Source organism: Muntiacus reevesi, chromosome 8, assembly GCF_963930625.1.
Source record: "Muntiacus reevesi chromosome 8, mMunRee1.1, whole genome shotgun sequence".
Lineage (NCBI taxonomy): Eukaryota > Metazoa > Chordata > Mammalia > Artiodactyla > Cervidae > Muntiacus > Muntiacus reevesi.
In genome coordinates, this window is record NC_089256.1 from 78295784 (window position 1) to 78320841 (window position 25058).

At 37.0% G+C, this 25058-nt stretch overlaps 1 long non-coding RNA gene across 1 annotated transcript in view; it reads right to left on the reverse strand.

The window, feature by feature from the left end:
- The window catches only part of LOC136173357 (uncharacterized), a 132681-nt gene that overhangs the window by 5976 nt on the left and 101647 nt on the right, over positions 1–25058 (reverse strand). The window contains exons 2-3 of the long non-coding RNA XR_010664212.1: positions 21230–21286; positions 7775–7909 (exon numbers count right to left, since the gene is read on the reverse strand). This is a non-coding gene — a long non-coding RNA (uncharacterized lncRNA). The remainder of the gene's footprint in view (positions 1–7774; positions 7910–21229; positions 21287–25058) is intronic.

Sequence of the window (25058 nt, forward strand, 5' to 3'; positions counted from 1 at the left end):
CTGATTCCAAATAGGGAAAGGAGTATGTCAAGGCTGTATACTGTCACCCTGCTTATTCAACTTATATGCAGAGTACATTATGAGAAACGCTGGGCTGGAAGAAGCACAAGCTGCAATCAAGATTGCCGGGATAAATATCAATAACCTCAGATATGCAGATGACACCACCCTTATGGCAGAAAGTGAAGAAGAGCTAAAGAGCCTCTTGATGAAAGTGAAAGAGGAGAGTGAAAAAGTTGGCTTAAAGCTTAGCATTCAGAAAACTAGGATCATGGCATCTGGTCCCATCACCTCATGGGAAATAGATAGGGAGACAGTGGAAACAGTGTCAGGCTTTATTTTCCTGGGCTCCAAAAATCACTGTAGTTTGTGACTGCAACCATAGAATTAAAAGATGCTTACTCCTTGGAAGGAAAGTTATGGCCAACCTAGATAGCATATTAAAAAGCAGAGACATTACTTTGCCAACAAAGATCTGCCTGGTCAAGGCTATGGTTTTTTCAGTGGTCATGTATGGATGTGAGAGTTGGACTGTAAAGAAAGCTGAGTGCTGAAGAATTGATGCTTTTTAATTGTGTTGTTGGAGAAGACTCTTGAGAGTCCCTTGGACTGCAAGGAGATCCAACCAGTCCATCCTAAAGCAGATCAGTCCTGGGTATTCATTGGAAGGACTGATGCTGAAGCTGACACTCCAATACTTTGGCCACCTGCTGCAAAGAGCTGACTCATTGTAAAAGACCCTGATGCTGGGAAGGATTGGGGGCAGGAGGAGAAGGGGACGACAGGGGATGAGATGGCTGGATGGCATCGCTGATTCGACGGGGCATGAATTTGAGTAAACTTCGAGAGTCTGTGATGGAGACGAAGGCCTGGCTTGCTGCAGTTCACGGGGTTGCAAAGAATTGGACATGCTGAGCGACTGAACTGAACTGATAGGTTTGTTTTCTTTGTATTAATTAGAGCCTGTTCGCTGTTGGTGGTGGTTTAGTTGCTAAGTTGTGTCTGACTCTTGTGACCCCATGGACTGTAGCCTGCTGGGCTCTTCTGTCCATTGGATTCTCCTGGCAAGAATACTGGAGTGGGTTGCCATTTTCTTCTCCAGAAGATCTTCCTGACTCAGGAATTGATCCAGAGTCTTCTACACTGCAAGTAGCTTCTTTACCGACTGAGCTATGAGGGAAGCCCCAACATTCTGCTAAGGACCCTAGTAGAAATTCTGGTATATAAAACTGTTGCAAGGTCATTAGACATATTTTGGGGGTTTTACACTTCAGAATGGCATTACCTACAAAGTGCAGTTATTTACATTAGCCCTGGAAACAGGAAAGAAAAAATGATTGGACAGAGACTTAACCTTGAGGCTAACAGACAGGACCAAGGGAAACTGATAAATTTTGAGCAAATATAATAATAGCATCCTTAAGTCCACTGTTGAAGACATTATCACACAGGTAACACTAGGAACCATGATCTTTTTTGAAATCAGTCTTTTCCCAGAGAAGTAAAGTATAAAAAAATGTGTAATTTTAGGCAACTAAAATGTCTGTAATTGATATTTAATAAATAGAATATGTCAGCTGAACAATATCATGGTAGGTAGATAAGGTTAAATGATACATGAATTAGAATTTATAGATGTGTTTGGTGGGATAAAGAAAAATGGCAATAACTGATATAATATTAAACATGTTCATGCCATTTTTTCTCTCATTATCTTAGGAATTTTGTGAAATGGGGAAGCTTCAGGAAGAGATAAATGCTTTGTGTGTGTTATTTCAGCCATCCTCATGCAATGAGGTGATAGAGATTTCAAGTTGAAATACATTTTGAAGTTATCAGGACAGAGAAATCATCAATTTTAAGGTCTTTCACTTCTTTATTTCTACTGTTCCTCAGGTCATTTTATGCCCTGGACCATTTAACTCCCTCTTTCTTAGGTTTATATCACTCATCTTGCTTCTCTCTAACTTCTCTATTTTTGCACTTCACCTCTGTTTTCCTCCCATCAAGCCCACTACAAGGTCCACAAATCATTGCCTCTGGGAAGTCATTTATCTTTCACACTCCAATTTCATCATTTGTAAAATAAAAATACCACCAATATTTTATGTATTTTACAAATATAGTATGGCATAAAGCAAATAATGTATGTGAAGAATGGTTGAAGATGCTATGAGACAATCTGAAGGCAAGTAAAGTGGAGGATGTCACATCACTAAAGAAGCTGTCACTAATAGGGAAACAAGGCCAAGCAGGGGTAGAAAGGAAAAGATAAGGTACCAACAGAGAGAAGCAAGTGATGAGGGAAGTGACTGCAACTAATAGCCTAAGGGAACAATAATGAAATTAATGGGACATCTTGTGAAACTGCAAGATAAGCACCAGAAAATACAGTCATTTTGCTCATGAGGGAGAGTTAGGCACTGTGATAACCTAAATATGTGCTATTGTTTATGTGCATTGGAAATTTGTTAGTAAAATCATGGTCTGTCTTAATTACAGTGAGATAGGAATTAGAATTACGTAATGATTGCTGCCGCTGTTTGTGCGTAAGTGGAATTGCATTATGATTAGGCTAATAGAATAAGACATAAGCACACAAGCTATTGAAGGCTCAGCCTTCCACTTTTATCAAAGGAATAAGAAAATGAGCAAGAAATAATAGACAATTAAAGCCTACCAACTACTAATCCCAGGATATTCTTGTTCAAGAGCCAACAGTAGAGGTTGTTTAAAACAGGAATGTAGATGATCAGAGAGGAAGACTGCCCTCTGGCCTAAGGCTATGACTGGCTCTATATGTGTCTCAAACCAAAAGGACTTGGTATACCTCTCTCAGCAGGATATATCTCAAGAAATTCCAGGGAAAACTGAGGAAAACTGCAAACATCAGGTTATGATATAAACAGAGCCTCTGATTTTTTTCAGAATTAGATGTTAATGAGACTTCAGATTACTGCTTTCCTCAGGGAGAAAATCACTAATGCAAATTCTCTAACTTATTTTGGGACTCTAAAGAGGTGGCTAATAATCCTTGATTAGAAGGATTATTCTAACTACATTTCTGCACTCAGTTATCCAGGCTTTGAAGTGCAAAGAAGTAAATTCCAAGTAAGTAAATTAAAATCATTTTTGTAAATGTTTAATCTATGTGTAACAATGATTAGGTGAAAAAGCTGTATCACTATTATCCCAAGGATTCATGCTCCAAAGTCATCTCTTGTTTTATTGACTATTACCTATAATTTTTTTCTTCTCTCTGTAAAGGAAGTTTTAAACGAAATTTAACACTAAACTGCAAACATGATACTAAAAAGGGAAATTTCAGAATTATATTTTTGTCTGTCTTGCAGAAAGTAAAATATTCATATTAATAGAAAAAAACATCAACTAACTAAATATGTAAAGTCTTATCTAAAATTTTGAGTTTAATATACATTATTGATTGATATGGAGGAACTTATGGAGGTGATCCATCTGATCCATCCGATAGAAATCAACTTATCTGCTTTGTTATCACAAGCTGGTGAACATTTTCTGAATCAATCTAAAATATTTTCTTTAAAAATAAATAATTTTATTTCTAGGAAATATGTGTTGTATTCAATCTTAGATTTCTGTTTGGCTATGTAAAACTGAATTAATTTCCACTGCTTCATTCACTCAACAAGTATTTGTGGAGTACTTACTATGTACCAAGTACTGTTCTAGGTAATGGAGACTGAGAAAAAGATAAGAATAACAAACACCCTGTTCTCATAGGGCTTATTCTAGTAGTGGAAAGATAAAATAGGTAGGATAGATAGATTGACAAATAGATGATGATAGATAGATACACCTTAAAAAATATATATACGGAGATGGGCTGGAATTTTTGGTGGATACTTCGGACTGAATGGTCGGAGAGTCTATTTCTGAGTATACCATCCTGAAACGTCAACCTTAATTACAAGATTCAGAGAAAAAAATATTCTCATCAGGGAAATGACAGTGACAAAGGCTGAAGACAAGAGCTAGCTATACTTTAGAAAATAGGAGAAAAATCAGTGTGATTATAAAAGAGCAAGTACAATGGAGAATAGTATAGCATGAGCATAGGGAATAGGTAAATACTAGATTATACATGGCCTCATGGGACAGGGTAGGAGTTTGATTTTATTCTGTCTTCAATGTTGTATCATTTGTGTAATAAATCACTCTGACATTTAATGACTTAATATTAATTTATGTTGTTTACATATCTGCAATATTCCATGCAGCATCAGCTGAAAGTTGTTAAACTAGAGGCTAAAATATTCAAGATGGCTTACTTGCATGACTGCCACATTGGCATATCAGATGAGAGCTCAGTAAGAACTGTGGACCATAGAGAGATCTAGGTTCTTCTTCACATGGCCCTTTCCACACAGGCCTCTTGGGATTATACAAATATAGTAGCTAGATTTTTTAAGAACAAGCAGTCTAAATGAACTAGAAAGATACAGCACACTTTACAACCTTCTCTCTCAAAGCCATATAGCTTAGTCACAGTCCTGCCCAGATTTAAGGGAAGGGAATAACTCTTCATTGGAGAGGTCTCAAAGACATATTGTAAAAAGGAAAAGAGAGCTAGGAGGTAATATTATTGTCATATTTGAAAAATACTATCTGCCATGGTTTGTTTCAGGCTACAACAATTTATACCTCTCCCACATGCAAAAAATGTCCTTTCCCTTCCCCAAAACAGAAAAGTCTCATTCCATAATTACATCAGCTCAAAGTTAAGAATCTTATTGTCTAAATCAGACCTAGGTATAGGTGATATGGTTTATGGGCAGTACCTCAAATACAGCTCTTTGAGAACTCTTTTGAATGATGTGTTATCAAGTGAAACTTTTGACTCATCGAGCCAATTTTTCTAGGTCTCCAAAGGTTCAAAATTTTGGGACAAGCATTGGATAACTGCTATGGACGATCCCATTAAAAATGACAGGTAAGAGGAAGGAATACAGTAATTACTGGTCCATATCAACTCTGAAATTTAGTCACATGTTGCCAGTTTTTTTCTATTAGAGTTCACTCCTACTCCTTGTTCTCCATAGGTATTTGTTCAACTCAGTCCTTCCCTCTGAGTCCACCTTTCTTTTCCCTAAGGCTTCTTAAGAATTGACTTAAGCAGATTCTCTACTTGTAAATGTTTGAAGGTTCAGAACCCTTCCTCATGTTGTTTTGTTTCTTTTCCTTCTATTACAAGCTGATATAACTCCTTTAACTATTTTGGTAGGCTTTCAATATGTAAATTAATTATATATTAGTTTATAATTCACTCCAAAAGATATTATATAAGCCCAAATCATTTCCAAGTAAGTCATTCTCTTCCTCAACTTCATCATGACACTATGGGATAACATTCTTAAAATTCTTAAATTCTTATTGTATAATAAAGAATTCTGCTAATTACAATATTGTGATCCTTAAAACAGTTTTGCCTGTTTGAAAAGTTCTATGAGGAACCATTTCAAATATCTCTGAACATCTTAATAATAGTGTTAATAAATTTTACAGTAAAATAGATCTTTTCCCTTAAGTCAATGCTTAATTTGAGTACCATTTGTCACCTAGAGAGATTTGGGAAGAGAAGAAATTTCCTAAGATAGTTTCATACTGGATCCTTTATAGAAGAGCTCATTTTTAGCTTATACATCTCTTCTCCCATTATACCATATTATATGCATTCATGCATTATACACATTATACAATAGTATGCAAGATCATACAATTATTCCCAAAGTTTAATCATGTCTTTCCCTCTAATGATCTGAAACAAAGCTCCACTCTTCTCCAGTTTCACTCATTTCACTGCACTGTCTTTAGTTACTGCATTTCTACAAATTTTATCTGAAAGAATATTAATTGGGAGCTAGCCAAATTCGATTTTGGTCTTTGGTCTGCTACTGATTTAGTGTTGACAACTCAGATTTGTGGTCTTCAGAATATACAGAATATATTCCAAGAGAATATACATTCTCTTGGAATGTATATTTAGACTACATGATAATGGTGGTAAAAATAATACTTTGCATTTGTATAGCAATGGAAAATTTTAACATGTTTTGGATGCACTTTTTGCTTTAAATTGTTATGCTCTAAGAGAAAGTGTAAGTTCAAGAAAAAACTACATTTATATCTTTCAATGCTGTTGTTCAGTCGTTAAATCATGTCTGACTCTGTGGCCTCATGGACTGCAGCATGCCAGGCTTCGCTGTCCTTCACCATCTCCCTGAGTTTGCTCAAATTCATGTTCATTGAATTGGTGATTGATACTTTACCTTTTAACTGTATATGCAATATATTTTTACAATATAACTTTGTAATTAAGACTTTGTCTTATGGTTTATGTGTGAATGATTAACTTTCACCACTAGATTGTAAGCCTCACAAAATAGAGATTCCCAGTTGCTTCAGTGGTAAAGAATCTGCCTGCCAATGCAGGAGACGTGGGTTTGATCCTCGGGTCACAAAGATACCCTGGAGGAGGAAATGGCAATTCATTCCAGTATTCTTGCCTGGAAAACCCCATAGACAGAAGAGCCTGACAGGCTAGAGTCCAAGCAGTTGTAAAGAGGACACATGCACAGTCATAAAACTAGAAAAAGTTTGCCTTCTCTCTCTCTCTCTCTTTTTTTTTTAGGCACATACTGTATACTTAGTGATGATAATGAAGGTAATGTGCCAATATACTAAGTTATATTTTTTATAATGATGTCAACTTATTTCTGTCCCAGTGAGCTAAGTCACAGAAGTCATGTCCTACTCTTTGTGACCCCATGGACAGTACCCCACCAGGTCCCTCTGTCTATGGGATTCTCCAGGCAAGAATACTGGAGAGGGCTGCGTTCCCTTCTCCAGGTATTTATGTCCAGTATTCTTCTAAATATTTGAAATACATTGTCATCACATGCTAACAGCAACATAAGTTAGGTATTGTCTGTCCAGCAACTGAAACTAAGTACAGAGACGTTAACTAAGGTTGAACAACAGTTAGTAATTCTAAATGTCAAGTCCATGATCTTAACCACTAATCTAAACTGTTTCCTTTATTATAGTAAAGTTGGTAGTGATGGTCAAAGAGAATGATGTTAAGAATTTTACAGCTGAGAATTGGTTAAATAAATGGGGCTTAATTCTAAGAATGTCATCCCCAGAGGCTCAGCAGTAAAGAATCCACCTGCAATTCAGGAGATGCAGGAGATACAGGTTTGACGTCTGGGTTGGGAAGATCCTCTGGAGAAGGAAATGTCTACCCATTCCAGTATTCTTGCCTGAGAAATCTCATGGACAAAGGGGCCTGGCGGGCTACAGTCCATAATATCACAGAGTCAGACACAACTGACCACACACACACTATTCTAAGAGTAAAATAATTATAGCAAGGTGAAGAGAGATACACAGAGGGAATTAGCTTGCAAGTGGGTTAATACTTCCAGAACAAAGGGAGAGAGTGCACAGAAAAAGACTAGGAAAACCAGTTGTCTGAAATGAAGGTGTGAAGTATAATCATTTTTATGGTATTAATGGAATATGACCAATCAAAATTTGATCATTATACTAAATAAACCTCTCTGATTACAGATCCACAAGAAAATCACATTTAATCCTATTTCTAGAAACACCCAAAGTTAAGCTGAATTGATAATCAAAAATATAATGTGTATCACAATATAAATATCAATACAGAAATATCAGAATATAATATAAAACATATAAAGAAATGTATTATAAAAGATTGACTTACATAATTATGGAAGCTGAGAAGTTGAATACAGTCAGCAAACTGGAGACCCAGAAGAACTGATGTGTAGTCCCAGGGTGAGTCCAAAGTCTGAGCACCAGAATTGATGATCAATGTTCCAATTCAAAAGCTGGCAGTCTTGAGACACAAGAAGACCCAATGTTCAGTCTGAAGCCAAAGGATATAAAAGACAACCTCCTAACTCAAAGAGTCAGACAAGAGGAGTTTCCTGTTGCTCTATGTCTTTTTGTTCTATGCAGATCTTCAATTGATGGAATGAGGCTCATCCACATTAGGGAGGACAATCTGTTGTAATCAGTCTGTTGAGTCAAATGTTAATCCCATCCAGAAACACCCCCTATGACAAGCTCAGAACAATATTTTCCCAAATATCTGGGAATAATAGTACAATGATTTTATTTAAAATTATAGTTGGAAATATTTCTACTATCATAAATACCAGACAAATATGTATGTATTTACTAATTTGTTGCTGTTTAGTAGCTCAGTCATGTCCAATATTGTGACCCATGGACTGTAGCCTGCCAGGCTCCTCTGTCCAGGGGATTTCCCAGGCAGAACACTGGAGTGGGTTGTCATTTCCTCCTCCAGGAGATCTTCCTGACCCAGAGACTGAACCCACATTTCCACATCTCCTTCATTTCAGGAGGATTCTTTACTGGTACTGAAGTAATTTTTATATGCACTTAGATGCATAGATTTGAGGAATACAATTCATTGAGCTTTGATGTACACTTGTGAAAGCATTATTCCAACAAAGAAAAAGAGCATTTCACTCATTACAGAAAATCCATTTGGACCCTCCTCTAATCAATCTCTTGACTGTTGGGTAACGATTTTTCTAATTACTATTATTATAGAGGTATTTTGCTTGTACTTGAAACTCATGTAATGGAAATATACAATATGCACCTTTGTGTGTATGGCTTCTTTTATTTAATAAAATTTCCTTGAGATTCATCCAGATTATAGTATATATTAGTAGCCCATTCTTAAAAAAAAAAGATTACTAAACAGCATTCCCCTATAAGCATATGTAGCTCTTTATTTATACACTTACTAGTGGATGGACATTTGAGTTGTTGCCAGCTTGGTGCCATTATGAAAAATCTGCTTTGACCCTTTTTGTATAAGTCTCCTTGTGGACAGATGTTTATATATCTCTTCAGTAAATAGCTAGAATTGCTAGTTCATAAACTAGACACATGTATGTGTGTGTGTGTGTGAAGTCATTCAGTTGTGTCTGACTCTTTGAAACCCCATGGACTGTAGCCTACTAGGCTCCTCCGTCCATGGGATTTTCCAGGCAAGAGTACAGAGTGGATTGCCATTTTCTTCTCCAGAGGATCTTCCCCACCCAGGGATCAAACCCAGGTCTCCAGCATTGTAGGCATATACTTTACCATCTGAGCCACCAGGTAAGACATACACATGTAAATAAAGATATAAATATATTAATTATACTTTTGAAGGAAATATAAAATAGCAAATATGTTAATCCATTTTAAACATTCACCAAAAAAATATGAGATCCATTCCACATCTTTACCAAATTTGATGCTGTCAGTCTTCTAATGTTAGTCATTCCACTAGGGGTGAAATAATATCTCATTATAGTTAGATAACTATTTTCTCAATAGAACAACTAAATCTGTTGAAAAATTATGTCAAAAAACATAATTTGCAATACACTGTGGCAAATTCCCCAAATATAAATGTGAGTCTTTGGGCTAAAGAATATAGATCTTGAATATTTAAATTGCAAACATGAAACTAAATAGTGACTACATATCTGGGGGCCTTCAACATAAACAATAACTTCTTTTTTCCTTTCTCTTTATTTTCTGTAGAGTTTTCCACAAATCTCATTTTTTGCTTATCTCCATGATTAGGGGAATAAAAGTTTGGTTCTTTTTTATTATTAAGTTGTCCTAATTAATTAAGAGTAAATACTATTGTGAGTTTTTGCTTAAAGTTTAATTGGCACGTATTTTATGACTCAAAATCACTTTGACAGTTTTCTGTTGAAAGTATTTTCTAATTAAAAAATTAAAAAGTAAAGTAACATAAATAAGGATGCATGTTAGAATCTGAATTTTGTCAGATGGCAGTAAGAGAATTATGTACAAGTTTTATATGATCTTTAGATTAATTTTTAGCCTCTCAGTATTAGCTAGCTTACGCAAAAATTATGTACAGATCAGAATCAAACAAGTCAGTTTTTAACTATCTAGTTTAAAATCACCTGCCAGTATGGTGTCCGAGGTACTCTGCTCCTCGGCAGCTTCAGGTCGGGGCTGGTGGGAGGGAGCTGAGGGACCACAGCTGTGTGGGGAGCCTGGGCTGCCGGACCTTCCGCAGGAGTTGCTGGCTGCCACCTGCTGATGAAAAAGATGTTTCACCCGCACCTACTGTTGGAAATTTTCCCCAGGCAGAGGAGACAACCAAGGTCCCACATAGATTAGCGCTGACAGCAGCCATATAGGTGAGGGTGAGGAGAAAATGGTAACCACGAAGGCACCTGGGAAAGATCAAGGCCTGGGTCCATAGAAAGAACGAAGGCACACACCCCGGGGGAGGATGGTAACTTCCAGCTGAACTGAAGACTCGAGGGACACTGCCCTGTTGCCTCGCCATGAGTCAATCAGAAAAACGTCATACACCCTTCAGCTCTCACCTCAAATTTTACCTTTAAGACTTCTCCCTGAAAATCATCAGGGAGTTCAGGGTTTTGGAACCCAAACCGTTCATCTTCATTCTTAGGCCCTGAAATAAATCTTTCTATGTTTCCCTGACCCCCTCCCTTCCAAATCAAATGATGACAGCATCCTTTCCTTCAGTCTTTTATGTAAAGTCAAGTAGGACTTTGAAACTGGTTGACCACAGACATGCCATGTTTGACTTGAAGAGTGTTCAACATTTATAAAAATTCCATATTTGAAAATATGGATTGTAACATAAACATTCTTATCTGACTTTCTTGAGAGATAGGAACATCTGATGAAATGGCAGCCACATTCAGGCCAGGAATCAACTGAAGGTGGGTAGTGACTTCCCTTTGACCTACTCCTTTTCCTATTTGGAACCAGTCTGTTGTTCCATGTCCAGTTCTAACTGTTGCTTCTGGACCTGCATACAGATTTCTCAAGAGGCAGATCAGGTGGTCTGGTCAGATATTCCCATCTCTTTCAGAATTTTCCATGATTTATTGTGATCCACACTGTCAAAGGCTTTTGGCACAGTAAATAAAGCAGAAATAAATGTTTTTCTGGAACTCTCTTGCTTTTCTGATGACCCAGGAGATGTTTGCAATTTTATCTCTGGTTCCTCTGCCTTTTCTAAAATCAGTTTGAACATCTGGAAGTTCACGGTTCACGTACTTCTGAAGTCTGTTTTGGAGGATTTTGAGCATTACTTAACTAGCTGTGCTGCTGCTGCTGCTGCTGCTGCTAAGTCGTTTCATTCGTGTCTGACTCTGTGTGGCCCCATAGACGGCAGCTCACCAGGATCCCTGTCCCTGGAATTCTCCAGGCAAAAACACTGGAGTGGGTTGCCATTTCCTTCTCCAATGCATGAAAGTGAAAAGCGAAAGTAAATCAATCAGTCGTGTCCGACTCGTAGCGACCCCATGGACTGCAGGCCACCAGGCTCCTCCATCCATAGGATTTTCCAGACAAGAGTACTGGAGTGGGGTGCCATTGCCTTCTCCTAGTGTGTGAGATGAGTGCAATTGAGCGGTAGTTTGAGCATTCTTTGGCATTACCTTTCTTTGGAATTGGAATGAAAACACGTTTTCCAGTACTGTGGCCACTGCTGCATTTTCCAAATTTGCTGGCATATTGAGTGCAACAGTTTCACAGCATCATCTTTTAGAATTTGAAATAGCTCAACTGGAATTCCATCACTTCCACTAGCTTTGTTTGTAGTGATGCTTCCTAAGGCCCACTTGACTTCATGTTCCAGGATGTCTGGCTCCAGGTGAGTGATCACACCATCGTGATTATCTGGATCATGAAGATCTTTTTTATACAGTTCTGTGTATTCTTCCCTTGTGGCTCAGAGGTTAAAGCGTCTGCCTCCAATGTGGGAGACCTGGTTTCGATCCCTGGGTTGGAAAGATCCCCTGGAGAAGGAAATAGTAACCCACTCCAGTATTCTTGCCTGGAGAATCCCATGGATGGAGGAGCCTGGTAGGCTACAGTCCTCGGGGTTGCAAAGAGTTGGACATGATTGAATGACTTCACTTCACTCTGTGTATTCTTGCCATCGCTTCTTAATATCTTCTGCCTCTGTTAGGTCCATACCATTTCTGTCCTTTATTGAGCCCATTTTTGCATGAACTGTTCTCTTGGTATCTCTAATTTTCTTGAAGAGATCTCTAGTCTTTCCCATTCTATTGTTTTCCTCTATTTCTTTGCATTGAACACTGAGGAAGCCAGTTCTCTATCTTCGGCTGCAAATAATATAATCAGTCTGTTTTCAGTGTTGACCATCTGGTGATGTCCATGTGTGGATTTTTCTATGTGTTGTTGTTTGCTATGGCCAGTTTTTCTCTTGGAAAAACTCTGTTAGCCTTTGATCTGCTTCATTTTGTACTCCAAGGCCAAATTTGCTTGTTATCCCAGGTATCTCTTGACTTCCTACTTTGCATTCCAGCCCCCTTATAATGAAAATGACATCTTTATAGGGTGTTAATTCTAGAAGGTCTTGTAGGTCTGCATATAACCACTCCAGCTTCTTCAGCATTACTTGTTGGGGCATAGACTTGGATAACTGTGATATTGAATGGTTTGCCTTGGAAGTGAACAGAGATCATTCTGTCATTTTTAGGATTGCATCCAAGTGCTGCATTTTGGACTGTTTTGTTGGCTATGATGGCTACTCCATTTCTTCTAAGGGATTCTTGCCCACAGTAGTAGATATAATGGCCATCTGATTTAAATTCACCCATTGCAGTCCATTTTAATTCACTTGTTCCTAAAATGTCAATGCTCACTCTTGGCATCCCCTGTTTGACCACTTCCAATTTGCCTTGATTCAAGGACCTAACATTCCAGGTTCCTATGCATTATTGCTCTTTACAGCATTGGACTTTTCTTCCATCTCCAGACACAGCCACAACTGGGCTTTGTCTTTGCTTTGTTTTTGTCTCTTCATTCTTTCTGTGGGTATTTCTCCACTGATCTCCAGTAGCATATTGGGCACCTACCAACTTGGGGAATTCATCTTTCAGTGTCCTAGCTTTCTGCCTTTTCATACCATTCATGGGGTTCTCAAGGCAAGAATACTGAAATGGTGTGCCATTCCCTTCTCCAGTGGACCACATTTTGTCAGCACTCTCCACCATGACCTGTCTGTCTTGTGTGGCCCTGCACAGCATGGCTCATAGTTTCATTGAGTTAGACAAGTCTTCATTCCATGTGATCTGTTTGTTTAGTTTTCTGTGACTGTGGTTTTCATTCTGTCTGCCCTCTGATGGATAAGAATAAAAGCCTTAAGGAAGCTTCCTGATGGGATAGACTGACTGAGAGGGCAACTGGATCTTTTTCTGATGAGCCTGGCCATGCTCAGTAAATCTTTAATTCAATTTTCTGTTGATGGGCAGGGCTGTGTTCCCTCCTTGTTGTTTGACCTGAGGCTAAACTATGGTGGAGGTAATGAAGATAATGGTGACTTCCTTCAAAAGCTGCCATGTGCCCCCGACCCTGCAGCAGGCCATCGCTGACCCACGCCTCCACCAGAGACTCTGGGAAACTCCCGGGCAAGTCTGGATCAGCCTCTTGTGGGGTCACGGCTCCTTTCTCCTGGGTCCTGGGGCACACAAGGTTTTGTTTGTGTCCTCCAACAGACTTTCCCCCCAGTCTTGTGTAAGTTCCGGCAGCTCTTGTGGGAGGGTTAATGGTGACCTCCTGTTGGAGGGCTTTTGCCACACCCAGGCCTGCTGCACCCAGAGCCGCTGCCCCTGGGGCCGGCCCCTGCTGACCCGCACCTCCTCAGGAGATGCTCAATCACAGTTCTGGCTCAGTCCCTGTGGGGCCTCTGGGTCTTGGTGTACACAAGGTGTGTTTGAGCCCTCTGAGCATCTCTCTGGCAGGTATGGGGCTTGATTCTAAATGTGATTTCATCCCTGAGGCTTCTCCTTTGCCCTTGGACAAGGGGTATCTTTTTTTGATGGGATCCAACATTCTCCTTTCAACGGTTGTTCAGCAGCGAGTTGTTAATTTTTTAGCAAGACATTAGCTACCAGGAGGTAAAAGTGAAAGCCCATAGATTTTAAAAATCCAAGTGACAATGGGCTGCTTTCACATTTACCTAAAAACATCATAGCAAATCCATCTTAAGAGAACGTGGGAGGATTTGGTACTGGATGGAGCTATTATGATTCACTTATTTGTGAAGATGAGGTAATAACACTGTCAGTAAACACCTGTATATACTTTTGGGAAATAAGTGAAATAGGGTAACACCCTATTATATATTAGCATGTACTAATGATTGCATATCATTTAAAAAATAAAAACCTAAGAGCCATCTTTGACTTTCAGCTTGATTAAAAAAAAAATAAAAGTGCTGATTATTATGAAAGCCCAAACACCAAATGCCCTGAACTTGTCTCACTATGCCATACCCATTGATTGTATTATATGTGGCATAAAAGGATTCTTGCCACTTGCCTTTGAGAGTTGGTGCTGTGCTTCCAAAACTCACCTTTTTCTTTCTTTTCATCTGTTTCTAACGCTAGTCACACATACATCTTCTAAAAGTCTGATTTTTGCCTCTTAACTCTGTTTTCTTGCTTTGACACTATTGGATTTTGTAGTCAATGTTTACTTTTCATTTGAAGTTACCTTTCATGTGAATAGTAAATGTCAGCCCTCTACTGTGTTCTTTCTGCTGTGTCATCATCAGTCCTGATTCCTCATCAATTCAAGAGTGGAGGAAGTTCGAGTATGTATGAATACAGACTTACAAAAAATCCAAGCACAATACAAAACCTGAAATTGAATACTAGCAAATAAGACAATATTCCTTCTTTCAGATAATAGCTAGGGAATCTGAGAAGGAGAAAGAAACAGCACAAAAATGAAACTGTGCAATGAAGACAGCCACAGAGATAATTCATGCTGTCCTTCTATTTCAAAATGAGCAAAGTGAATAGAAATTCCAGCTGGGCATTGTTCATTTAAATTTAGGATTTTTAAGAATTAATAGGAAACCATCAAGGCACTATTGCTAAGGGCTAAAATGCTTCTATTGGAGTTTTGAGTTGTCTTCATTCTCAGTCCCTCTTGGAGATCATTGAGGAAAAACAATGTGTCTACAAGCTTTTAATAGAACAAAGAGTGCATCTGTCAGCTCTACCCATGAATTTTAGGCATTGGTGCCTCTGATCATCAGTTTACTTTAGCTTGCTCCTGGCTCACAAGAATGTAAAGTACTCAAGGGATTAAAGGCTAGTCTCTTGAGGTTCTGTACACAAATAGGCTGATATGGTCTAGTAATCAAATGAGATTTGTTTTACAAGTAGATACCAGTGCAATTACTGAAACTAAATACAAAGAGAAGAGAGTTGCCAAGCCAAAAAGAGTGTCAGTGTTTTAGAACAGATAGACAAAAGACTATAATAAGGCATCTGTTATCAATGGGAAAATATCTGACCAATTCAAGAAGAAAGAACATTGGTTAAAATCTTCCTCTTAAAACACTAGGCATTTTATAAAGTACAGTGATAAAACTTCCATTTGAATTCCCATCCCTTTCTTTTTTTTACTGTTTTAGAAACTAACACACCTATAAATTGACTCATCAGTATAGAGAATCCCAGAAGAGTTTACAAGTAAAAGAAATAAAACTACATCTCACAACAAGGGAATAATATTGGAGAAATGTAAACAATCCTTCTTTGTACTCTAATATTTTTTCAATATCTTGCACTTTTTTAATTTATCTGGGAACTGTTAGGGGGGGAGAGAGATGAAGTTCTATTAATTACTTTGCACATAGATCTCAGCCAGAAGCTAGGGAATTTAGTGTTAATTTATTCCATATATTAGCCTAGCACAATGCATACTAGAGCATTTGTAAACTAATATACCGTTTTATAAAGGTGTAGCTTATAAATAAAATCATGTTTATTAAAATATTATAATGATGACCATATAGCAATAAGTGATATACTAATAAATGATGAACCTAATAGCATCAAAGTGATATTTAACTTGTACATATTTCAAACAAAATAAAAATTTTGAAAGATTATTTTGTATTCATGATGATTACAATGAATCAGGAATTAACCATATGTAGAGGTATTAATTCTTCTTAGTTTCTCCCTGACATCTTCTAGGAATTCAAAGTGATTTTTTGTATACTAAGAAGATGTACAAAGTCTGTTTTTGATCTTCTTAAAAGGGAACACTTTAAAGAATTATGCTACCTTTTTAAAAGCCTCAACCACCAACAATGAAAATACCTATAGAAACTTGGCTAGAGAAAGTCCTTGGTGGCTCAGTGGTAAAGAATGCGGTGCCAAAGCAGGAGACGTGGATTCGATCCCTCTTTTGGAAAGATCCCACATGCCACAGAGCAGCTAAGCCTGTGCACCGCAACTACTGAGCCTGTGCTCTAAGCCCGAGAGCCACAACTACTGAGTTCACAGGCTGTAAGCAAAATAAGCAAAGTGAACACCTGTGTGCCCTAGAGCCAATGAGCCACAACAAGAGAAACCGCCACAGTGAGAAGTCTGCACACTGCGAAAGAGTCACCCTGCTCACCACAACTAGGGGAAAGCCTACACAGCAGCGAAGACCTGCACAGCCATAAATCAAGATAAACAAATAAAAAAACAACATTATATATATATATATATATATATATATATATATATATATAAAGAAATTTAGCTGGAACCAACATCTTCTTGATTTCAATCAGTTGTTCTTACTCACTAATAGGCTTTATTTAATAATCTTTTAAGAAGCATCTTCTTAAAACCCACTTATAGTTTTCTTTTGCATCAGTTTTAAGCACGCTAGAAAATCCTGAATGCCAAAGTTGGTTTGCTTTAAATTTAAATATTTGTCAGTTTTTTCTTAAAGGTAACATGCTTTCATTTTTCCAATAAATTTCATGGTGACAGAAAGTTCTCCAAACTTTTATATTCAAAACTTTGTACAACACAACTTTTTTTCCAAATGTATTTACATTTGCACTTGTTAAAACTTCACTTTACATTGTAAGGATAGACTGTCCCTATTTTTTAATAATATTTTCTAGATATTATACAACAAAAATAACTTTCTGTGATAGAGTTTAATCAATGCAATGTGTGAATTAGTAACTCCAAACTCAATTAGTAACTTTAAACTCAAAAAACCATTTGATACTTTTTTTCTAGAACACATCTAAACATCTAAATTATCAGCAAATATCTATGTGTTCAGATGATTATTGTGGTCTTGATCCATCTCATTATTAAGTAATGGAAGTTTTTCTCTATTTAAGATTACAAAAATCTATAAACCTATTTAGTGAACAAGAAGTACTGAAAGCAAATCAATCCCTTTTTATTGGGGAAGTTCTCCTTTTCCTTTAGTCTGCCTTATTTAGTCCTTAGCTGGCATGCTTGCTCCTCAGATAATGGGACCAAGAAAAGCATGTGTCAGTCTTAGTAGTATTAAATATTAGTAAGTATGACTATATTTCTTAGAAAATGTAAATAGAGATAATAAGATAATTGCTTTTAATCCAGTGGATTTTCTTATTTGGAGACCATTAAAGCAGAAAAGCAAAGCTCTGAGCTAATGAAAAGAAAGGAAAGAACGTTTAAAAAGCAAAGACTGAGCAGAAAGAGAGACAAAAGAAAAATAAATGCTGAATATGGTTGGCATTTTCTTAATACCAGGCTTAATACAACATTCAACTCCAGAATGAAAGCTAGATACATAAATGTTGGAAATGAGGTTTACAATCAAAGAAGCAGGGATAATCACAATTGAGGAAAAAGGAAAAAAATAAAATAAAACTTTCCAAAATGGTATATCTCTTACTCTATCACTTTGATTAGATTTTTAGGGTTGGATTTATGCATATGCAAAACTCAGCATTCATTTTAATTTTCCCAGCTACAAGTTCTCTTTCAAATTACATGATGCTTTTGAGATTCATCCATATTTTTTGTAACACTATGCAATTGCTGGAGTAACAAATTATCACAAATCTACTGGCTTAAAACAACATAAATTTCTTCCTTTACAGTTCTAGGAGTCATAAACAAGTCCAAACATAAGTCCAAAACAGTCTTCAGGGACTAAAAAGATATCAGTATAGGTGACTCATTCTAAAGTTTCCAGAGAAGTGTTCATTTCTGGTGGCTCAGTGGTAAAAAATTCATCTGCAATGCAGGAGACCCTGGTTCAGTGCTTCGGTAGGCAAGATCCCCTGCATAGGAAATGCCAACCCACTCCAGGATTCTTGCCTGGAGAATCCCATGGACAGAGGAAACTTGTGGATTACCGTCTATGGGGTCACAAAGAGTCAGACACGACTGAGCGACTAAACAGCCACAGCAATCCATTTCTCCTCATCTGTCAGAGGTGATTTAGTTGTACTACTTTCCAGAAATCATAACCACCTGTAACAACTCTTATCCCTAGGATATTTCAGTTCATTTTTACTGACATAAAAGGTTTATCTTTAGCAAGCAGTTTTGTAGCAAGTTGACATTAAAAAACAACTTATATATGTAATGAACCTCTTTGACCTTGTTGATATGCAATTCAAAGCACATTTATATCGCGTTACAATATGACGCCTCTGCTTCTGGTATACAGAGGCTGTCAGTATTCCTTGTCTCCTGGTTATATCACTCCAATCTCTGCTTCGGGGATTACAACTTTTTATTTTTTGTTTTTACTGAAGTATAGTTGATTTACAGTGTTGTGTTAGTTCCAGGTAGGCGCATAGCAAAGTGAATCAGTGATATATAAACATATATCCATATTTCTATATTCAATGTAATATTATTTAGTCTCAAAAACAGGAAGCAAAGTCTGTCATTTGCTGCAACATGGATGAACCTTAAGGATATTATACTAAGTAAACTAAGCCAGACAACCACTGCATTGTGTTACTTATATGTGGAATGTAAAAACCAACAGCAAAAAGCAAAACTCAAAGAAAAGAGAGCAGATGGTGGTTCTAGGGGTCAGAGGGTAGGGAAAATAGAAAGCATTTGGCAAAAGATTACAAACTTTCAGTAGTAAGATGCTAGGGTCTGAAGAGCTAATGTATAACATGGTGACTCTCATAGATAATAGCTGCATTGTATAATTTACATTTGCTAAGGAGTAGAACTTAAATGTTCTCATCAAAAAGGAAAAAAGCTAAATATGTGAGGCAATGATGTGCTAATTAACTTGATGATGGGAATCTTTTCCCCATGTATACATATATACAATCATCATACATATATGACAGTTTGGTCAAACATACCTTAATAAAGCTGAAAGAAATATTAATAAAGCACTCCATTCTCTAAATTTCATGCACAAAATATAATCCTATTTTACATTTCTATTTTAATAATGAGACAAAATGTAGTCACTAAGAAAATAACAGGTTATATATTGCAAAAGACATTGTTAATGATAATACCTATAAAGATAAATTATTTCATAATCCAATATACTAAATATTTCCCCAGTAGAAGCTGGGAGGAAATCTGGAGCATATATTGATACTTTCAAGCAAATAAATTAAGATGAAATACATTGGAATAATGCTTTGTTGAATATGAATTTAAAATGAATCACATTAGTTTTAACTTTACCCTTTTCTTTGCCTTTTATTTGCAATAAACATAATAAATTTTGCAATAAAAATAGGCATACACAAATCTACACCTATACAGACACACACATACACACATATGCATGCACTAGCTGGGCTGTCATTGCTCTGAAAGCTCACTAAGCATTGTTGCATGAACAAATCACTAGGGCTGTTCACTTTAGAGTATGCCACTGAGAGTTGCTCCTATTATAAACAAAGCAGCTAAAAATCAGCTCCTGAAATTTTGAAAATCTGACTCTGTGACTTTAATTTTGGAGGCTCAGATTTAAACCCTCTATTTCTTTTCTCTGTTCATGATTTCTTTTTCTCTTAAACTTTAACAAGATACATAAGCCATAAGCAAATATTTAAATAACCTTTTGAATATTTATTCATATACCATTATTAACCACAAGTCACATTTTAGAATATTTCCACCTTACCAGCAGGTTTCCTCACCCTCTTTCTCAGTAAATAACATCACTTTATTCCTGAGATAATGGTCATGACATTTTAATACACATTGTCTCTCTCTGTAAGTATCAAACTTTTCTAAAAGTGCCTCGTGTTTCACTGCTCAGGTAAACAACTGCCTTTTGAGGTGGTTCTAGACTTCATCTTTTAAATAAATTTTGTATAGTTCACATATGACCAATCTAGACTGCATATTAAGAAGCAGACACATTACTTTGCCAACAAAGGTCCGTCTAGTCAAAGCTATGGTTTTTCCAATAGTCATGTATGGATGTGAGAGTTGAACCATAAAGAAAACTGAATGCTGACGAATTGATGCTTTTGAACTGTTGTGTTGGAGAAGACTCGAGAGTCCCTTGGACTGCAAGGAAATCAACCAGTCAGTATTAAAGGAAATCAGTCCTGAATATTCATTGGAAGGACTGATGCTGAAGCTGAAGCTCCAATACTTTGGTCACCTGATGCGAAGAACTGACTCATTGGAGAAGACCCTGATGCTGGGATATATTGAAAGCAGGAGGAGAAGGGGACAAGAGGATAAGATCATTAGAGGGTATCACCAACTCGATGGACATTAGTTTGAGCAAGCTCCAAGAGTTGGTGATGGACAGGGAAGCCTGGTATGCTGCAGTCTACGGGGTCACAAAGAATCGTACAGGACTGAGCAACTGAATTGAACTGATAGTTCACTTAGCATGTAATTTAATTCATACTATTCCAAACATATTCAGGAAATTTTGTGAGACCTTAGGTTCATGTTTTAATGCTGTTGGATGACTGCTGTCACTTTTAAGGGTATACTTGAGCTTCAAAAAACAAAACTGGAGTATGCTGACAGAAGACAGCCCATTCCATACTGTCCAAAATAATAAAAATACATTTAGATAATTTCTAATGAGGTTATAAGAGATAAAAGAAATTTAAAGACATGATATATATTAATTCATATAATACTTATAGTATTTGTAAAATAGAAGTCAATCTGAAATGGATAACAATTTTTCATAGAGAAGTTGAAGATGCTAATGAGATAGTAAAGATATTTAAAATAGAACTGAAAAGGCTGAGGCATCAATTAATCATTATTTCATAAATATGACACACTATCAGTACAAGATGGAGAAAGTTTACCTCTAATGGAACCAGGACCAAAGTCATCATCATCATCATCATCACCATCATCTGAAACTGAAATACAAGCATTCTCGGTTAGGAGTAACTAAACATTTTTCATTGTAAACATTATTAAGCAAACAGAACTTCTCTCTCTGGAGGCCTATATAAGTAGGAAAGATACTACTCTTTAAGAGATGATTTAGTTATAGTGCTTTCTAGAAACTGGATAATAACCTGTAAAAAATTTTTTATCTCTAGGATATTTCAGTTTATTATTACTGACAAGTTTACATTATGTATATATGTATATATAAGCTTATCTTTAGCAAGCAATTTTTTAGCAAGTTGATGTTAAAAACAACTTGCATATGTAGTATTGAACCTCCTTTACCTTGTAAATATGCAATTCATAGCACATTTATATGGAGCTACAATTGTGACTCATAAATGAAAAGATCAAAGATTCAGACACTGCAAAGCAAGAGAGAGGCCTTTATTTGACATAAACTTAAAATCAAGTTTTCCTTCAAAGAACCATATTTTGTGTTAAATTTAAGTGAAGTTGAACCTTTGGGAAACCATATAACTCAGTACTACTGTTTTGCCCTTCTGAAAAGTTTTATGCAAAATGCTTTGGTTGTTACTCATGCTAATAGATGAGAATCACTGATTATATAAGTTATTTCCCAAAACTTTTCCAGATGGAAAAACATATTCACAGAGTATTTTAAGAACATTTCTTTTACAATCAGAATTATAGTCATACAATGCAAATGTAAGAAACAATCTTTAGATACTATCTAGTTGTAAAAATGACTATTAATATGAACTACATTTTAAATTTAGATTTGAGAAGTCTTGTTTCTGTTTATATTTATGTATGGATATAGCTCTGAGTTATCTGTTAAGAGTGGGACTAATATAAATATTAATATATCCAATAACTAAAATTCTTAATATAATAGAATATATAATGTTATAAAATGAAGGAATGATAAAACATTATGATACTCATCTTCATTTAACTGTTAGAACATAGACTTGTTTTTGTATAGTTGCTCAGTGATGGCTGACTCTCTTACAACCCCATGGCTGTAGCCCGCCAGGCTCCTCTGTCCATGGGATTTCCCAGGCAAGAATACTGGAATGGGTTGCCATTTCCTCCTTCAGCGAATTTTCCAGACTCAGGGGTCAACTGTGCATCTCCTGCATTGCAGACAGTTTCTTTACCATTGAATCACCACAACTTAAAAAAAAAAAATAGACTAGGGAAGAATTTAATGGATTCTTGGTATGCTATAGGCTTCGTAGGTTGTGCAGTAGTAAAGAATTTGCCTGCTAATGCAGGAAACGCAGGATACGCAGCTTTGATCCCTGGATAGGGAAGATCCCCTGGAGTAGGAAATGGCAACCTCCTCCAATATTCTTGCCTGGAAAATTCCATGAACAGAGGGGCCTGGCAAGCTATCATGGGGTCACAAAGACTCAGATATGACTGAGCAACTGAGTATGCATGTTACACTATAGATTTTCAATAATAATTAAAATGTAGTAATGGGTAAAAATGATCCACCTATTTCCATTTATACATTCTCTCCTAGGAAAATATTTAATACATTTGATATAAAAGCATTGCAAAGAAAAATATATCCTTAGAAAGCTGTATAGAAAAAGAGAAAGAAGTTGAAAATGAGGGCCAGAAAACAAAAAGCAGAATGAAATGTATAACTTGAAGTCAAACTGATAAATAATTACTGACCTGGTAGTCAATAAAATATTGTAATGTTAAGAGTAATTTGTGATTGACTAATCATGAGTTACATATTTTATACCTGCAGTATAAAATAATAATTATGATTCAAGATAGTACTAATTGCAATAATGATTTCAATGGTAACAGAAAATCACTTTATGGAAACAGATTATGAATAAAGAAAGTAAGTGAAAGTAAGTGAAAAAGTTTGAAAGGTAGATACAAGCAGAAAAATTCCGTCAAAAAATGTCAGCCAAACCAACTCTACACGTGTATTCTAATAAGAGACACTGCAGCTGCTGTCACCAGCGAGGACAACAGCATCCTGCATTCACGGGGAAAAATCTAATGCATGAGTTTTTTTAGAGGCGTACATCTGTTTGTTGTGTTTTATTTTATTGTGCTTCACAGAAATTGCATTTCTTACAAATTGAGAATTTGCGATAACTGTCAACAAGAATAATCAATAAGCAATCTGTAGTAGGAATAAAAAAGAGGGTTTGTGTGTGTGTGTGTGTGTTTTATTGAAGAAAATTGCTTTACAGAATTTCGCTTTTTTACGTAAAACTTCAGCCACAGGTATATATACATTCCCCTCCCTCTTGAACCTCCCTCCTATCTCCTTCCCCATTCTACCTCGCTAGGTTGATACAGAGCCCCTATTTGAGGGGCTGAACCATACAGCAAATTTCCGTTTGCTATCTATTTTACATATGGTAACCTAAGTTTCCAAGTTACTCTCTTCACACATCGCACCCTCTCCTCCCCTCTCCCCATGTCCATAAGTCTATTCTCTATGTCTGTTTCCCACTGCTAACCTGTAAATAAATTATTCAGTTTCATTTTTCTAGATTCCATATATATGCATTAGTTCAGTTCAGTCGCTCAGTCATGTCCGACTCTTTGCGACCCCGTGAATCACAGCACACCAGGCCTCCCTGTCCATCACTAACTCCCAGAGTTTACTCAAACTCATGACCATCGAGTCGGTGATGCTATCCAGCCATCTCATCCTCTGCCGTCCCCTTCTCCTCCTGCCCTCAATCCCTCCCAGCATCAGGGTCTTTTCCAATGAATCAACTCTTTGCATGAGGTGGTCAAAGTATTGGAATTTCAGCTTCAACATCAGTCCTTCCAATGAACACCCAGGACTGATCTCCTTTAGGAAGGACTGGTTGGATCTCCTTGCAGTCCAAGGGACACTCAGAGTCTTCTCCAACACCACAGTTGAAAAGCATCAATTTTTCAGTGCTCAGCTTTCTTCACAGTCCAACTCTCACATCCTACATGACCACTGGAAAAACCATAGCTTTGACTAGATGGACCTTTGATGGCAAAGTAATGTCTCTGCTTTTAAATAGGCTGTCTAGGTTGGTCATAGCTTTCCTTCCAAGGAGTAAATGTCTTTTAATTTCATTGCTGCAATCACCATCTGCAGTGATTTTGGATCCCCCCAAAATAAAGTGTGACACTGTTTCCACTGTTTCCCATCTATTTTCCATGAAGTGCTGGGACCCGATGCCATGATCTTAGTTTTCTGAATGTTGAGCTTTAAGCCAACTTTTTCACTCTCCTCTTTCACTTTCATCGAGAGGCTCTTTAGTTCTTCACTTTATGCCAAGAGAGTGGTGTCATCTGCATATCTGAGGTTATTGATATTGCTCCCAGCAATCTTGATTCCAGCTTGTGATTCTTCCAGTCCAGCGTTTCTCATGATGTACTCTGCATATAAGTTAAATAAGCAGGGTGACAATATACAGCCTTGACGTACTCCTTTCCCTATTTGGAACCAGTCTGTTGTTCCATGTCCATTTCTAACTGTTACTTCCTGACCTGCATATAGGTTTCTCAAGAGGCAGATCAGGTGGTCTGGTATTCCCACCTCTTTCAGAATTTTCCACAGTTTATTGTGATCTACACAGTCAAGGGCTTTGGCATAGTCAATAAAGCAGAAATAGATGTTTTTCTGGAATTCTGTTACTTTTTCAATGATCCAGCAGATCTTGGCAATTTGACCTCTGGTTCCTCTGTGTTTTCTAAAATCTGCTTGAACATCTGGAAGTTTATGGTTCACATATTGCTGAAGCTTCG